Source organism: Columba livia, chromosome 16 (assembly GCF_036013475.1).
Source record: "Columba livia isolate bColLiv1 breed racing homer chromosome 16, bColLiv1.pat.W.v2, whole genome shotgun sequence".
NCBI lineage: Eukaryota > Metazoa > Chordata > Aves > Columbiformes > Columbidae > Columba > Columba livia.
Window position 1 is genome coordinate 2,789,032 of NC_088617.1, and position 14,491 is coordinate 2,803,522.

Consider the following 14,491-nt stretch of genomic DNA (forward strand, 5'->3'; position numbering starts at 1 on the left):
CGTTAAAATCTATATGTTATACCATCAACTCAGCATTTGTCCCAGCGCCCTACTCGATACTTGATAAGATTGGACATTCTCAAATCAATGCCTATTGATTTTTCAGTGCTGAGATAGGATAAGCATGTGATAGACACAATGAGTGTTTAGTACAGCAGATGAAGCCATTCCGACACTAGAAAACAATTTGGCTGATAAAAAAATGACAACGAAAAAGCAAAAATCCAAACTCCACCATACACAAATGCAGTAACATGCAGTGCATAAGCAGAGGTCCTGGCTATGATCAAAAGCATTTGCCGGTTTTGCTTAAAAAGGCATTTGGCTACAGTTTTGATGGAAGAGCAGGTGGAAATTAAAAAGAAAAGGGGGAAAAAAAAAGGCAACAGATGAGGTTACATCTGTGAAGGTTGTAGGGCTGATCTGCAATTATTTATGAGTCCTGTCTGTGACCTGGGTACTGAGATCATGCTGTACTGGCTCCTGCAGCTCTGACGGTGTGTTGTTCCACAGCACAGATGGGGAGATGTCAGAGGCAGTAACTGGACTCTACCTGATTACCTGTAAATACCTTGGGGAGGGGAAAAAATGTACATGCGCGATTAGCTGTGAAGATACTTCTGGATAACAGAAGTACAAAAGGGACAAAGCCTGGGTTTTTTGAACAGAAGCAAAAAAGCGATTTGAAAGTAACTGCAGAAGGCAAAAGTGGGACCATGCAAGGGTGGTTTGGAAAGGGCAGGATGCCCAGGACAGCCCCCACAGAGAAGGCTGAAGTAGTGGGGCCTTCTAAACCTTCAGGGTGGTGAGATACAAAGACGTCATATGTAGAGGCCGTTCTCACTGGCCGAAACCAGCTTTTTGTTTTAAAAATTGCCGAATTCTTGTTGTGAGGTCAAAAGTTGATATCCACCTCTGGACCACTGCCCATGGCTCACTGAAGGAAGATACCTACCTGCCAATTTCAGATGGATGAGCTGAAAGAAATGGGTGTCACCCTGCCACAAATGGGGAAAGATTGTGGGATCAAAAGGAAAGCACGAGGCTCTCCAAATACTGACTTGTTGGCTCCCTGGTGAGCCCCAGAGGGGATTTGACCATCAGCAACCCAAGCACATGTTTCACGGAGCATAAACTGCTCTCTCCTCAGGGATAGCTCAAGCCTTGAACATTTGTGCTTGAACATAATTTCCTCAGAGGAAACTCCAACACAATAAGCAAGAAGCATGAGGCCGTTTGATGATCCATACATAAGAGATAAAAAAATGGCAGGCCCTTCAAAAATAAGCCAGAAATGTCTTCTACTGCCTGACCTTGTGGTGGCATTTAGACAGATGTTTCTTTAGGCAAGATCAGTATTTTGCTGTCATTCATTACGGATTTACCAGTTTTGTATTGATTTTGTTGTGGCCTCCTATGTACTTTAATTGCTGCAATAGAAAAACAAGTTGCTGTACATGACATTTCCTTTCTGAGGAGCTGGCAACAGAATTGCATGAACCACTGGTAGATTCACTGATTTCCCTTGTGAGTCAGTAATAAAATGATGACTGAAACAGCTTGTCCTTCTTTCTGTTCCAAAACAGCTATTTTCTTTTTTTCAAGAATTCTCACTAGCTGTGGATTTAAAAACAGAAATCTTCCTAATTGCTGGGTAATATGGTAGACTTTCCTATAGTATTTCACAGTGGTGAACTCTGAGGTTTTATTGATTTACTTGGAGGTACAGGCACCTGAGTGCCTTTGCTTGAGCAAGCATGGTTGCTCAGGCTGCAGGTGAGGTCTACCCAGCGCTGGCCAAGGGCAATGGGGATAATTGACAACGTGGTTTCTGGCGCTCTCATCATTAGACTGACACATGGCGCAGCTCTCAGGGCTGCGGGTTGAAAAAGCAATGCTTCCCTCCCCTGGAACATGAGCGACCAGCTCAGATTCAAGGCTTCTCACCTGGGAGATTTGCAGCAGCTGGCAACCCTAATGATGTGGGGCAAACGATGTCATGGTGTGCTTGCAGACTGGGGAGCAGATAAAACAGGTTAAATTACCTCTATTTGTTCTTCTGGAGGGGTTTTCTTGCATGTTGTAGTTTCTAGGCCTTTCAGGGCATTTTCAGCTGTCCCACCTTCCCTGAGGATCTGCCATGCCAGGAGAGGACACTTACTCAGTACCTACAGGCTGAAATAGAGGTGAGAGAACGAGGGCTTATTTTGGTTTCTCTGTGCTTTCCTCCCTTAATTTTCAATATTTTCCAAGAATGATGCTCTAATCCTCTGTGTTTAGCCGTCTGCTGACACCCTCTGTCTGGGTTTCCATAGCTCTCCTTGCTGAGCATTTCCAACCCTGATACTTTGTGTGTGTGTATTTTCTAAGCTGTGACCCTGGCAAAACTGAGTCCAAGGAAGGTAGTAGACAGGAGGTAGTTTACCTAATTGAAAACTGTGTCAGAGTTATCATTCATGACAATACACACTATTCTTCTCAGGCTGGTTTTGGGTCCCACTACATGAATTAACATGGTAAGAAAAGAACCACAGAATTCTTCCCTCTAGCAGCTTGATGTGTGTGTATTCACATACCATAATGAGAAGCTCTACAAGAAAACACGGGTAGATGAAGGCCTGTGAAGTGAACTATAAATAACATAAATTCAGTTTGTCTATAAATAAATTAAATTCTGCAACAGCCCTGTGAGGTAAGTCTGTATTACAGCTATTTTTGCGATGGATAGACGGTGTTCCTGGAGATGCAGCTGGTGATGAGTTGTCTCAGCAGCACATTGGAAGGAGACCCTGGGCAACCCCTGGCAGGATTTTAGAAGTGGCAAGACTGCTGGGGAAGGGGAGGGTTTGTTAGAGTTGGTCAATCTGATAAGAAACAGTTGTATGCAGTTAAACAAAGTAAAATAGGATCTGACATCTCTACGGGTGTATCGGGAATTGCGCCTTTGTTTTGTGGAGACACAGAATCTACTTCCTAAAAAGTGTGACTGAAAGCAGCGGCAAAAACATGCTCAGTCCAAATAGCAGAGGTGGCCTGAAGGAACAAAATAAATAGTAGCTTTCTTTGCCTTCTGCTGGTCCTGCTTCAGATCAGAGCTGCTGAAAACCTCCTCAAGGAGTATTTTCAAGCTGTTCTGCATGGCCATTTCAGCATAGCCCAGCTGGTTAATGCCAGCAAATCTGGGCTGGTAACAGTTCCTGAAATAAAATCTCTCTTGCCAGAAGAAGAAAGTCTAAGAACGGAAAAGTCTGGTTGTATTTTTTCCATCGTTGCCTGTGTACTTCTTAGAGACGTGTAAACAAAGCCAACTTGTTGATGAGAAATATGTCAATCAAAGAGCTGCTGAATGTTCTGGAGACAGTTATCACTAGATGTTTTGACTAAATGTCTGAGAGCTCATGCTCTTGGGAAATTTCCCAGTAGATCTGAAGATAAACACACAAGCTCTTGGCATCTCTCCTGACTGGATGAGAATCTAAGGACTGATAATTATTTACACCTAACCTGTGCACCTTATAAAACTTCTGGTGTGTCCTTTAGAAGGTAACATTTTTGGAGCATTTTGTAGTGGTGTTTACTAAGGACAAAGTCCCAGTCAGTATTTAAATCCTGCCAGACTACTTGTCTATGTTGCAAAACATGTCAGAATAAAAAAAAATGCTCTATATATTCATGACTATATACATCTATAGTCACTTTGGTCACAGCTGAATCATGGAGGTAGCAAAAATCAGAGGAGTGAACCAGTTCTAGAAAGCTCTCGGGTGGGTGGGTAATATCACAGGCATTTGGTGAGGCGGCGAGAACAAATTTGGTATTCGAAGCAACTTTTGTGAGTTTTCATTTAACTCAATTGTTTAATGATCCCCTGCTGGGAAAGGTCCCCTGCAGCTACAGTTTTGTGCTGTTGAATGATACTTCATTGGGCAAAATTCTGCTAAATCCCAGGTTTGGGGCTTCAAGGAGGTAAGATGAATTGCTGGGAGGTTGGCCTCAAACAGCAAGAAGTAAAGATTCACAACTGCGCACCTACAAAACCACCAAAGCAGTAAGTAGCACATCACTGGAAACTAGAGCAAGAGAAGGACAACAAGGGCATGGCTGCCTTCTCCTGCGTGTTTTCAGGTCTGCAGTCTGCTCAGCCTGCGACCCAAGGCAATGTGTGAGACCATCCTGTTGCTGAAAATAGCCCATATTTGCTGATCTTGAGAAGTTTTCACAAAAACCATTGCTGAGAAAAGAGGTGTCCTGGCTGGATATTTACGTATTTGTATTGTTTCTGGGTTATTTACATTCATTTACAGTGGTATTATAGGAGCAGTTAATTACAATAATTTATTTGTATAAAAACTCTTCTATATGCCTAGATCTCAACTTATGAGTTTCATAACTCATAAAAATTAAACAACTCAAGAACAAACAAACACAAATTATAATTAAGTTTTAGTTCTTCTAGCATTCCCAGGCCGCTCCTGGGACTTGCCAGTCTTGTCAATATTTTAACATGTTCAGCAGCTTTTGAAAGTAAACAAATAGCCATCGGTGGGTAAGCATTTCTGTATTTGTTTTTCAGAATTAGTTGCTCAGGTACGTTGCATGCATGTGTAGAATGAATACACTTCAGAGGCACAGAATCCAGGCTTAGGCATCCATAAATGCTAAAATCTTGAACACATTCATATCAAACCATAGCTTCAGATTACATGAAGTATTTTCTCTACCAGCTAATCAGTTAAGCACCAATACAAGGCAGATGGGAAACCAGGGACTCAGGCTCTCCCAGCCCTTTGGTGACCTCTAACAATCCTTTCCACTTGTATTTCCATTGGCAAATAATGGGCATTTCAAAACACATACAAAAAGAGTCAAATTCAGGTTGTACAGATTGAGTTTGACACTATCCCTTAACTCACTGAGAAGCAATATTCTGAATGGCATTGTTGTTTTATGGCTTTTCAGATTAAAACTCTGGGCGATCGGGAGTAGCTGCTCGTTTTTCAGGACCAAAATACAGTGAGGGAAAAGCCACCAAAAAAATTAAAATAAAATAAGAGCTGGATTATTTATATTGGGAAGAAAACTGCATAATCAGACTGCAGCTTAATACAGGGAGTTATTAAAAGCATCAGAAGATGGTTTGATGTGGACGAGCAGTGATGCCTCTGACAGTTCTGTGCATCTTAAGATATCAGGTGGAATAAGCAGTGAGGCTGGTACAAGATACAGCCCCAGAGCAGCAATCCAGCTCACGCACCTTTGGATAAATTAGGCCCCATCTCTGTCGATGTTAAAGCTCCGGACGATGCTAACGCAGTGAAGCTATTTCGGGACATTCCTGTTGAGTCCATGCTCTGCACAAAGGCAGTTTCTTGCCCTCCTGCAGGTAACCTTGGACTCACCTTGGGGACTTGGCTTGAAAAGTGCAAGTACCATACGCTGAATCACAATTCTCCCTTCCTGCCTCGCTCACCCTCGTGCAAGCAGGAGGGATGCGCAGTGATGCTCGGAAGTAATTCCTGCAGTCAAGTCCTCTTAATACTCCTTCTTACCTATTTTTGTAGTAGAGTGGGAAGAGCTCTCCATCTCCTCTGGCTTGGTGTGCCCCTTATGGCCTGAATTATGCTCGATTGTCATAAAAATGACAAATGGTGTATCCTTGCTATAAAAGCCAACCTCATGTTAAATTTCAGTGTCCTGCTCCAAGGTACCAGAAGTGTTTTACCTGGACAAAATCCATATATATTTGTTCAGAAATACCCAGATAAACAATATACAGGCTTTCATCTTACAGCCTGGTGCAGTTCTGGGTCACTGAAAAGAGTTATAAATGTATAAACACCAGGCAATTATAATAATAAACAGAGCTATTTTGTGCACATGACCGCTCACAACAGTCAGAGTCTGGGATTCTGTAAAGATACCGATGTGTACATAGTTATTAAAACCAGCAATGATCTTAGGTATGTATGTATGTTATATAACTATGTAGCCCCAATTATTACACATAAGCACATTTTTTTAATTGCCATGTGAAACTGTTGCCTCCTAAAATTCTGTGGGTGGTTTGAAACAAAATACTGGAGATTAATAGAGTTTTGAACCAGCAAATTACTTCTTGTATAGCTTAGTTTAGTTTAATGTAGCTGCAATAAATGTGTATCTTGATGATATGGTTAATATTACATTACATTGTACCATTTTCCCTTGTGCTAAAATAAGATTTAGCATTTTTTCCACAATGCAAGATGACAGAGATCAATTACAAAACTATTAGATGTCAATTAACATCTTTGCAATCTGAATCCCAAATGAACTTGTTGAAACTACCTTGTTATATGTCACTTGCATGTATAAATGATGGTTAAATGTTCAATGAATGCATGAAACAGTAATTACCTATTTGCTGTTTGTGTACTGGTAAGCTAATTCCACCACTGTTAGTTATGTCCACTTGAAAACTAAGATTGAATTTGCAGATGTGAGTGGCTAAAATGGGTTCTAAAATGCATCATTCATTACTCAGGTGCACTTCTATGCAGTGCCTAAATATAGATTTGGGAATCTAATTTTCAGCCCTTAAGCAGGAGCATTTTGACTTGTTAAGCTACAAAGTTGGTTTTTAGCGTGTTCTGGTCAACACCAGTGCTCCTGGCTATAGAGTTCTGTGTTGTGCAGCTCCTACAAAGCCTGGAGCTTTCCTGGGAAAGATTGTCACTGCATAAAAAAAATTTATACTCTTTAACAATAATTTAGGCTAAAATGTAGTGAGTACAGCAAGGTTAACACCTCAACTCGCAGGAAAATGGAGTCATTGCCCTTGGGATAAGAACTTTCCCCTTGCAGAATATTCAAAATAGGGTTTTTATTTATTACAAGTAGTCAAGACTTTGCTTTGGCATCTCAGCTGAAAAAAATGGTGCCTTTAGGAACAGACCAGAGGAGATCACACTGGCTACTTTGCTTATGGATCTCAGTTGCCTTTGCTAAAACCCTGCTCTCTTTATCTGGTCTGTAGGGAGTGCAGAAGTGTCCTGAAGTGTGTTCTGGTGACGACTGGACTCTTTCTCCATGGAGGACACAAAGCCAAAGGGGATGGGGCTCCTGAAACAGGCACCTGTGGTAAGGTGGATAGTAGTGGGCGGGGGAATGGTGCCTGCGTCAGGGCAGATCTATCCCAAGGAAAAGGGACTCTCAGGTCACATAAACCAGCACTGGCTGTTTTCCCTCAGTGGGAGAAAACACCTTTATTTTCAATAGTTGTTGTTGGCACATCTCCCTGTCCTCTCTGGTGAGTTACTTGTGTGGGAGTGAGATCAAAAGGGCTGTTAAAAAGCCGAGCCAGAGCAGCGGGCACGGGAGCCCGTACAGGAACAGAGCGGGGAGTTACTAATTGGGGAATGCTTCTTGCCTGTCCCTCCTGGCTGATAAAGCGTAGTCTTCCCAAGGCTAAGCTGAGGATCAAAGGGGAATGCTAAGCCTTACAGATCACAGCCTGTAGGAAGAGCAGTGGCCAGGGAGGCTGTCGGCTGTGGCAGGCTGATGCAGAGCTGGAGGGGAGCAGAGGCTCCAGTTTCTGGGGCAATGTGGGACTCCATGGACATGTCAGTCCATGGCAGGCCCCTGAGAGCTTCCAGCCTTCAGGAGCAGAATACATGCAGCTACATCTCTTTGTCCCTTTCAGCCATGCTTCTGTTCTTCTTGGCAAGTACATCAACTCAAGGCCAGACTGGATGGGGCCCTGAGCAACCAGTTGTGGTTGAAGATGTCCCTGCTCATTGCAGGGGGGTTGGACTAGATGAGCTTTGAAGGTTCCTTCCAACCCAAACCATTGTATGATTCTGTGATCATGCTTTATGTTGACAGAACTGTTTCTTTGTCGTTGGAAAATACAGTTCTCAGGTCCCAAAGGAGAAGTATCTGCAAGTGTTACATATGGCAAAAGGGAGGGAGCAACCTTGAGAGCATCAGTTGGAAAGATCCTGCTGCAGGGATACATGTGGCCACCAGCCTGCAGCAGGGGCCAGGAGGAGGGATGTTGCCAGGGGTCGGGAGCCTGGACCTGGCTGTGGTGCAGCCTAGTGACAGTTTGGAAGTCACACTGCACAAAACCCACAACCCTTCCTGCTGGACAACCTGGTCTCCTGGTCATGGTCTCCTCAAGGACTTCTTCCTTGAAATCTATGTATCATGTCAAGGCCAACCAGCAGGCTGCTGCCTGAGATATGGTCTAACTCAGAAAGATCATAGAGAGAAACTCATTAAAGGGAAAATGCTTCATCAGAAGTTTGCCAGCTCTCCTCTGATGGCAGACATTGTTTCAAACTAATTCCTTCTCTTTTGTGTGCTGGATCCTGCCAGCTGAAGATGTTATGGGACCTGCTCACTGAATTTTCATTAAAATAAATGCATGTTGGCCAGCAGACATTGCCATATAGCTCTGCAAAGGTGATCTTCAGCGTCTCCTCTGGTTTTTGTACCAGATGACTTCATAGAAGTCTATTAACACTAACTGGGTAGGAAGGGGACCAACGGTAGCCTCTGCTGCCAGGTTGTCCCATCTGCAAGCATTTGAGGAGCCCAGGGCTATTATTTCCTGTTAGCCTGCAGCAAAACTGAGCAGGAATAGAGGTGGCTTTGCTCTTGAAACGTGCGGATTCAGGAAATTTTGTGTTTCTGTGGATGGCACAAATTCTAATAGTATAAATAAAATTAATAGTGTTGTTAAGGAGTGGATCTCTCAGCATATCTTGCTCTTCCATAGCTGCTGTTCTGCTGGAGCTGTTCTGGTGGCTATAACAATAGCAGATGCTTCAATATAATTTACATGGAAAAATACTGGGTGTTTGGGTCTCCCCCCAGAACAGAGTCATAGAGAGGTATTTTTGTTCAGTTGTTTTAGGAATGCAATTTGGTAATTCACTTGCTTGCCTGATAAACGTCTGCCCTCTGATCCCAGCTACAGGAGACGGAATAAAATATAACTGGATTTGACAGACAGAATTCATCTGCTATGTTTGAGGCACAGCAAAGCAGCCTGGGGAGAAAAACATTACAGTAAATTATGCTTCCTTATCTCCCTATGCTAACAGTACCAGGTCAGCCTGGAGCGGTGAGTGAACAAGTCTTCAAACAGACAGGACCCACCAAGCTCAAACAACAGCACTGCCCTGATCCAACTCCAAGTGGGGGATGTGGGCACCGGTGAAGCTGCTGAGAAGTCCCAGCTAATCCATGTTCCCTTTCTGGTCCCCTCCTGTATTTAGTTTGCAGTTTTGGGGCAATGGATTGCTTCCCAGCCAGGCTGGTACCTGGGAGCTTGCTCTGAGTCACAGCCTGTTCCGGCTGCCACCACCCTGTCTGCTTGCACTGTCCTCTGCCAGGGCAGTGGGCTGATACAGCGATGCCACAGGCAGAAAAAGCCTCTCCCATTCTTTTTCCAGCATTGTTCAGTGGTTTTGGAGCACTCTAATAATGCAGATACAACCAATAGTGAGCCCAGCTCTGCAGATGCCTTGACTGTAATGTGGATGCCCATGTGGTTCAGCAACTGCAGAATATCTGCTATTGTTTGTTGTGCTTTTATTTATTTGTTCTCTTCTTTTATGTATTTTGTTTGCCAATGAAAAATACATTGATCCTACTATTACTATTAGGGTCAATTCAGTTCTTGGAGGTGGATCAAAGCATCACCTCTGAAGGTTCCTTCCAACCCAAACTATTCTATGATTCTATGACCACCAAGCACACCATTAATATGTATTTTTATTTCAAACACGCTCTAGTTCCCTATGAACCGACCCTAATTTAATGGCAGCAGACAGCAACCACTCAAGCTGGAGAGGTGGGATTACCCACAGCTGAGGCTGCTCTGAGCCTCTGGTTAGTGGTTTCCATTTGCCTTTCTGCTTTCTTGGTAGCTTTGTATTTTGGGGATGGACGATGTTGAGTGTGAATGCTTGGTACATGCTGAAGTGCTCTCAGCTCAGCACCTTGCCCAGGGGTGACACAGCTCAGCACCCCACTCAGCAACAGGGGTCCTTATATTGGTGTTTTTTAAAGGGGTGTCTAGATGTCTCTAAAATTTGTTTTGTAAATGGCTGAAGCAAGGTGGTGAGGGAACAAGTCTGTTATCCTCTCTGGAAGAGAACTTGCTCCAAGGTACTTGCATCCTAATCTCTGAATTCACATAGTACAATAGGGACTTTTCTATCAGCAAGGTGACTCTGATGAATCTTCAAAGTGATAGGGAAAGAAGATGGAAGTGATTGTTGTTTTTTTTCCTGCATTCACTACCTGGATTGTAACTATCAAACCTGACCAGCTGTCCACCATTCCTCCCACATTGAAGCCTGCCTGCTCCTTCCCTGGAACATCCATCACATCGCAGGTCAGCTCTTTCTTGATTTGTAGGAGATGGTTGCCCAATCTGCCTCCCCTTTAATCATTCCTCTGACAGCAGCTAGAGAGATGAAAAGCTGGGGAGATCTAAGTAATCCATTTCTAAGCGTAAAAAGCCCCCTAAAAGTGGGGGGAGAGTGGAAGGGAGAGAGTCTGTCTGCTGAGCAAACAGACTGATTACGTCAAGGGACAGGAAGAGCAGCACTTGGAAATCAATATGGATGAGGCTTTGAAAAGGTTGACTGACTGCACTGGATTAGCTATCGATTTTTGTCATTTTCACAGCTAGTGCCATGCTCTCCACCCGCTGAGGGCATTAAGCTCTGAGGCCTTAAACTTCTAATGCTCCGCTAATAACAACAAGACGATGCCCCGGCAGGGCAAGGATCTAACGGGATGTCCAATAGCTTCGGCGCCGTATTGAGTGTGCCAGTGTTGAGGCAGCAATTGCAGCAGACCGGAGACGTTGTGTGGAAACAAAAAGCACAGAAGGATTTGGATGATGATGCTCAGAGGCCAACTGCAAATCAGTGTTTATTGGGAAGAATCTCCAACTGGTTTCCAGTTATCACCAGCAGCATGGGATGTATCATTTTGGCAGGATCACTCTGAGCATTGATTTCTGTTAAATCAGGAAAGAATTTCGTTTGTTTTCAAGATAACTTTGGCAGAGGTGCACAAGACCATGGGATCCCTTACTAGCAGCTAAGGGACTATATTAAAACACCATGCCATCACCATAACTTTGTTCATTCAGAAAACCCAGCTGTAAAACCCCCTGAGGTCTTAAGGTAGGACTGTGAAAAAGTAAAGTTGGAAAGAGTCAAGTCCTTACCATACATTCTGAATGGAGGCAAAATACAGGACAACAGTAATGGAAATGTTCTTCTGAGATGGATGGGGAGGTGGCTAAGGAATTGATAGAAGAAATGGGTAGAAGAGATCTGGCTGTGAGGGAGGGCTTCCAGGGCTGGGGAACTAAACCAGCTTCTTTCTATATTATCCTTTATGTAAACTAGAGCAGATTTGAGGGGTCACATCAAAGAGCTGATCAGCCTTGTTGCAGCTCAGCTGCAGTTAACCGGTGTGAACATCGTCATGGATGTGCCCCAGCAAGCTCATGTCATACGGCTCGTCTACATCTCACTGGAAACAGACTATTTGCAACCTCTGAAGCCTTAGGAAAAGTGCCCCAGATTTCAGTCCCACGTGGTGAGTCATCTGCATCTCTCAGCTTTACTCCCTGAGCGCTGGAGGTGATGAGCAGGTGAGTGCAGCTCACCTGGGGATCACTCAGCCTCTTCTGCCACCCACTGCTCCCAATTCTCTCCAGCTCCAGGGCCACCTGAACTCAGCACAGCTGTGAGTGAATGGCAGAGTGTGCCCAGAAGAAGAGAAAAATCCTTGGAGATATGTTGTATGTTCCTTAGCAAGGTCTCAGTCCTTCATACAGCTGTGCTCAGCAGCATCACCTGCTTTCCTCTGCTGCAGCCCCCAACCTTCCTTAGAGCCTGTATGGTGGAGAGCACAACCTGCTCACCCACGGGACACAGTCCTATATGCCCAAGTGCTTTACTAAGGTTTGTGTATTTGAGAAACAGAGATGTGGGTAAAGCCAGTGGGTGCAGCAGCAGCACCGTGGCCATGAGCCTCCAGTGTGCAGCTGGTGCTGATCAGAGCTCAGGGGGAAGAGCGTTCAGCAGCCCTTTGTGCCCAAATTATAAACGCTTTGCTCAACTTTTCTGAGAATCTCTGTCTAAATGTTGACAGTGTTATTTTGCTTGGGTTTGGTATTTATTTTAAAGGCCTTTGTGGTTCTTGGAAATGAAGGGATTATTGTCAATGTACAAAACAAATGGACTCTGCCAGATTTCATCCCTTCGGGAGGAGGGAGATAATGCTCCTGCAATAGCAATTGTCGCTGCCCACCGGAACGGGCAGCAAACAAAAGCAGAGGGATGTGCGAGGGAGCAGATAGAACTTCTCCATTCACAAACCTTGTCCAAATCTGGACGACGCAACGCTGCGCTCTCCCTTGATCCTCTTTGGGCATCTGGCCAGCTGCCATAAGCAAGTTAAATTGAAATGTTCTCTCTCATTTTCTTTTCAGATGTTCCCTGCTTTTGAAGGGCTGATATGTGGCTTCAGCCCATGCCTTATGTAAGTCCTCCTGAAGTTTTCCAAAAACACAAGAAAGGGATGAACAAAGCCATAGGGACAAAAGGAAACAACTCAATTTTTTCACTTCAGTGCACCTGAAGTACCTACAATTAATTAGTCTATTCAGAGCCAATACTGGGGTAAATGACAGAAAGTTCTTCAAGGTGAATCTCTTCAAGGCTATTGAAATGAAATTAACCCTGTTTGTGGTGTGGGGTTTTTCCTTTCTTATGTTAATTAATGTATGTTAGAAAGTTCCTTCGGACTTTTTTAGAACTATTTTAACTCTTCCTCTTAAGAGTGGCTGGAGAAGATGTTATATGTAAAATTTTAATCAGTTTTAAATAATAGTTGTTTTTTTAAAAAAAATGCTGAGAGAATTAAGAAAAATGGTTTCATTGTGCTCAGATTTATTTCCCTATGTTTTCTTGAAACTGAAGAAAACAAATCCCTTAATTTCTCAGCTCTCATCAACATCATCCCCCTGAGGCTTAAGCAAAATGTTTCAAAGGAAGCATTTGAAGGGATTATTTCTTTACAGCTGCTGGGAAAGGTCTGGGTGGGGAAGAGATGAAGTGACACAGCCTCTCACCTCATAAGGGTAAATAATTTGGGGGAGATTCATACACAGTGCAAATCACTTGAACCCCAGATACTTTTTTATTAAAAGGAAGAGGCATTTTATTTAAAAGCTGGTTAACCTGAATACTTATCAAGGAGATCACTAGGGAAATGTGTCCCCTGAACAAATTGGCTTGTGTACTTGGTGATACCACTGCGTGTGTTTTGCTGAGTTCTTCTATAGTTGTTTATTTTTAGAACAAAAGTACCAGCCTGTAAGGGATACAGGAAGAGGGAGATGTCAACAGCAACCAGGAGGAAGACATTTGCATCCAAGACGTGATCACTCTGTGTTAACCTGTGCAAGCAGGTGAGTCCCCAAAATTCTGGAGGATGGTTGTGGGACAGAAGGTGGCCAAAGGGACAGTTGTCTCCTGCCCTCCTGTGCTCCAGGAGTCCAGCTGTGGCTGTAACACATCCTGCCCTGGGCTGCCTCTGCTCCCTGCCTGCTCTGGAGGTTGAGACCTGGGTTGGGACACTGCTGCATTGATTTGTAGGTACAAGAGGGTCTGCCTCAGTTTACCTCCTGTATACTGTGCTGCTTTGTTGACTATCTATCTTTAAGATTAAAAAAAATAATAAAAGGAAGTATTTATCACAGCTAATCATAACAGCACCATCTGTCTCCTTTGCAGACCACAGACGAGTTTGGACCAGAAGCTGTTCAGCACAGACACCTGGTGCTTCACACAGACGATATTCACAGAATCTAAGAGTTGTGCCAGGCCCTACCAGAGTATTACCAATATTTATCTAGACTGAGGTGTTTTTCGCCCTGTTGCATTTGCAAGCTCTCTCGCCATTGTTCTCACCTCTCTTTGGTAGGGAGGTGCCGCTGTGTTTGTCCCCATGGTGGGGCTCAGGGGCCACCTGGCCGCTGTGTCTGCGTGTGTAGCCGTGGCACCCCCAAGGTAAGAGGAAGGTGCAGTGTCCTATTTATTTCAGAAGAGGCAGACCACTTTCTTTTTTTTTGGTTTTATCTCTTTCCAGGCAGTTGGCTCGGTTTAATGGACTGTCTTTCAGCCTGTGCATAATTCTTCCCCAAATTAAATTCTCTTAGAAGCCCAACATAATACAGACTGTGTTGTCAGCTCATTACTTTTACATCCTTTCTTGTTCTGTTTATGTGAGCAGAGGTTTAATTAACTATAATCTACTGTGTAGGCAAGAGGAAAAAAAACCCACACTCTACTTGAAGGTATGTATTTATACTCTGTTATATTTTTGAACATTTTTGGGGGGGGGGGGCAATTAACCTTTTTGTCTATGAGCAAGCAGCAAGTACCAGTTCTCATCCCTTTGTGCATCCCAA

General features: G+C 43.8%; 1 long non-coding RNA gene across 2 annotated transcripts; it reads left to right on the forward strand.

Annotated features, from left to right (window-relative positions):
* Positions 1–2,045: 2,045 nt before the first annotated feature.
* Positions 2,046–14,252, forward strand: LOC135575536 (uncharacterized). Of its 2 annotated transcripts, none has more exons than XR_010466490.1 (5): positions 2,046–2,186; positions 7,016–7,119; positions 12,509–12,558; positions 13,364–13,489; positions 13,815–14,252. It is a non-coding gene; the product is annotated as an uncharacterized LOC135575536 (long non-coding RNA). The 2 variants fall into 2 exon arrangements; XR_010466491.1 differs by having other exon boundaries at positions 13,378–13,489.
* Positions 14,253–14,491: the final 239 nt, after the last annotated feature.